Source organism: Phragmites australis, chromosome 17, assembly GCF_958298935.1.
Source record: "Phragmites australis chromosome 17, lpPhrAust1.1, whole genome shotgun sequence".
In the NCBI taxonomy this organism is placed as follows: domain Eukaryota; kingdom Viridiplantae; phylum Streptophyta; class Magnoliopsida; order Poales; family Poaceae; genus Phragmites; species Phragmites australis.
The window spans coordinates 16,582,803-16,587,009 of NC_084937.1; positions in this window are offsets into that span (position 1 = coordinate 16,582,803).

The following is a 4,207-nucleotide window of genomic DNA, read 5'->3' on the forward strand; positions in this document are numbered from 1 at the left end:
GGATGAGTATAAACTCTAAAACAAGCATAGATACATAACCTACACATGCAAAGAGCTAGAAACTTCCAGAATCCGGAACTTTTGGATACAACCGGAGCTTTCGGTTTCTATCAAACCCGGATACTACGGACTGACCTAGATATTTCGGGTTCTGGAACACTCGGAGTTTCCAACCTGACCCGGAACATCCGGGTTCTGGAGCATTCCAAAAAAGGTGTAGAACAAAGAATCTATCACAAGGATGTAGACTATGAATTTAAAGACATTGTGATAGAGAGTTACCTTCACAGAGTGGCATTAGATAATAGTAAACATAATTCCACAAAACTTGACTCTTTAATTAGTTAGATAATTCTTCAAACAAATAGCCAAGTCTCCAATGCCAACTCCCATTGACATCCTTGAGGATGTTCATTTCACCAAGAGACTAAACACAAATTTCACTTGAAATAACATTAGTCTCAAATCACAAAACATAGGATGAGCTCCCCATATATATGTACATCGAAGTACTTGAATTACTTGTAACATGCACTTAGTTCATTCAAGAATCTATAGGAGTTTACCCTATATTTTGAGTTAAGGCATAAAAGGAATTTATAATGGGAATACTTCTGCCAAAAATGAACTTACAACTATGAGATAATATAGATTACCACAAGATGTGAATTTGCTTGGAAATCTATTATGTGAGAAGCTTTATTGGGTATAAGCTCTTGTATTTGAATGAAGTGTGTCTTTATTTGACTTGAGCTTGATTCTTCACACTTCATTTCTTGTGATTTGATTGAGTTCATTTTCCATAGCCATCTCCAAGTATCCATCACCTATATTATTAACAAAATCTTTCTCTACTAGAGAGCCGTTAAAAACATCATATTACACCAAGTATAAATTTTGCTCAAATTTTACCTAGCCACCTTCATGTGCTGACAAAAAAAATGTGAGCATTAGCACCTATGCTAAGCTAAGTAAATAGATAGCTCAAGTTAGATATTTGTTACCGAGATGTCATTGAAGATTGAAATAATGCGATAATCCACACTCTTGGTACTTCTTTCTGAATATCATGAGAAAGTCCAATTTGAAAGAATCTTGAGATGAGATATCCAATATAGTTCCTCTCAACCAAGCCAAGTCTTCAATGCATCTCCAAGTACCTATTTAGCAAATTAAGCACTTTGTGGTACCCAAACCATATTGGGTCCTTTAAGGTTAGTCACGAGAGACTTAGGTACCCAAATGGCCTTTGTGCTAGCAAATAGTGAACTAATCACCTTAGTAGCACAAGTTCCATTTTTGGACTTCCTAAGCGATAAATCATAACCAATTGAAGAGTTAGGCTTAGGAATATTACCAATGGGACAATTCTTACCAATATGTCCATTGGCCCGGCAAGTGTAGAAAATACGGTGCATGTCCTTGCAAGATGCCTTCTCATCTTGCTTCTTGCTTGCTTCCCTGTCGGTGAGCCTCTTCCTTGATGACATAAGGGCTTCATTCTTCATGTAGGGGCATAATGCAATTTGATGTCCCTTCTCATTGAATACATGGCACTTCCTTTTGCTTCTTCTTGTTTTCTTCTTTGGAAGTGTGTTCTTGTCATCAATCTTGTTGGAACATATAGAGGCATAGTGTCCCATGCTTGAGCACTTGACATGAGCTATCTTCTTATCTTGGCTCTTGCTCATATCCTTCTCTTCCTTCTTCAAGGAGCTATCTCTCACATGATGACCCTCCTTGCACTTGAAGCAAGTGATGAGAGCCTTGTTCTTATTTTGTTTTTGCCCCTTGATCTTGACATTGTTGGACTTTGCTTCAAGTCCATGATCCTTGTGCTTCTCATTTTTACCTACATGATCCAAGTCACATGTAGTGCTCAGGGAAATGTTTGCTTGAGAGCAACAAGCGTTAGTAAGCAATTCATCTTTGGATATAGAATTGACATAAAGAGAATTGCTAGAACTATCACATGTCAAATTTGCATTAGACAAAGAAAATGTGCTAATGTTCACATAAGGTTCATAGGATTGTACCGTTGTGATGATTACCTCATAAGCTATTTCTAGCATGGCATGTGAGTCCACAAGATTTTCATGAGAGAACACAAGCTCATCATGATTTTCTTGCAAAGCCACATGCTTGCTAGTAAGCTTTTCAATTTGAGCCTTTAGCTCAATATTTTCTTTCTCCGAAGATGCTACATAAGAATTAGAGTTAGTAGCACAAGCATTATCAATAGGAGAAATAATGGATTTGTCCTTAGATAAAATATTGCAATTAGGACAAGATTTTTCTAAATCCACTAGAGGCATAGCATCTAATTTATCAAGAAAAGAAATATGCTTAACTTTAAGATCCACATAAGATTAGATAAAGAATTATGAGATTCTTGAAGTTTTCATATTTTACATTTAAGGCCTTAAGCTCTTCTATTTTCTCAATGAGAAATTCCTCTTTCCTCTTGAGGCTTTCCTCATGGCCTTCTATTATATGCAAGAGTTTGATCATTTTAGCCATATCCTTTTTGCTCAAAAGATCACTAGCACTAGAACTAGCATTAGCATTATTTATCTCAATTACCGCTCTCTTTTTACCTTTTGCCATAAGGCATAATGGAGAATCGGTATGAGGAGATGAGCATCTTGGAGAGGTGAATGCTTTTCCACATAGGTTTTGTCTCTCAAAGACATCTATTTCCCTTCAAAAAGTTAGTCTCACAAATACTAATGGAAATAGATGCATCGTTATGAGAATAAGGAACCATATCATCATGATGAATAGACATTTTAGCACTAGATGATATGCAAGGCTTAACAACATTACTAGATATGAAAATTTCATTACAAGTGTTGTTAAGGTCCAAATGAGGAATTGGACACCTACTAATAACACTCACCATATCATTACCTTGCTCGTTGTTAAATGTTGGTGAAGTGGATGACGGAGTGACATCCTCTTGGACAAATGAGACATTCATTTTATGCTCTTCATGGTGTGATGATGAAGTAGAGCAATCCTCAAATGACGTCTCCGGAAGAAGTTCTTCTTCATCACATTTGGACTTATCATATCTTTCTTTAAGAGTTGCCCAAATAAGATGAGCATGTTCAAGCGGCAAGATGGATTCAACCACATCTATACTCAAAGCATTAAATAAAAACATTAGTAGCTTGAGCATTGAGATGTATGCATTTCTCTTCCTCTTCAAATGATAAGAGATTATCACTAGGAGGAGAAATGCTCACATCTACAACTCGTTCTATATGAGGACCCATTGCACTAAAGATATTAAGCATGCGAGTACTCCACTCAAAGTAATTTGAACCATCTAATAGGAGTGGCTTTACGTGCACTAATCCACTAGTCGACATCTTTACTCTCTAGACGGTAAAGCCCAAAAAGAGAGACTTGGCGCTGATACCAATTGAAAGGACAATAATGTCGCTTAGAAGGGGTGAATAGGCATTTTTACAAAAATTCATCCCCTTTTACCGTTGGCCTAAACTTGCAGCGGAATATAAATTAACGGATTTTTCACAAGTGAAAAACCTAAATATGCTAGGCTCAACTAGTGCACAATCACCATAAATAAATGTGAAAGTTACAATCCTAGATTGACAAGAAATACTCAATTCTAGCAAAAGATATGCAAAAAAGCACTAATTGAATAGGCTGAAAACACTATTCACCGGATACTCCGAGTCAACCTGGAGTCCCCGAGTTGTACAGTTCCGGAGACTCCGGGTAAATCCGGATTTCCCAGGTTATGTACAGAACTGAGCTCGAAACTGAATTTAAAATACACCTAAAGAATTCTAGCTCAAACCAAGTGATGTTGTGTGTTCCATGTGATGATTTTGAGTAGATCCTCGAAGAACCTACAATCAAATACACACGAACAAGTAGATCGAGCAAAATGCACAAATATTAAGCAAGAACTCAAATGAAAGGGAACAAAAGAGGAGACACAAGATTTGTTTCCCGAAGTTTGGATTCACGACCGTGAATCTTACATCTCCGTTGAGGAAGCTCCAATGAGCCGGGTCTCTTTCAACCACTTTCCTCTTTAAGCTCGGTCACACTTGAGCTTGGCTTCCACTCTTGATTTCTTCCATTGCGGAGGCGAAATCGAACCCTTCACAAACCTTCCCGCGGCTCCCCACAAGCACGGGAGCTCACCGTGCAACACCTAGCCAGCTAGGAG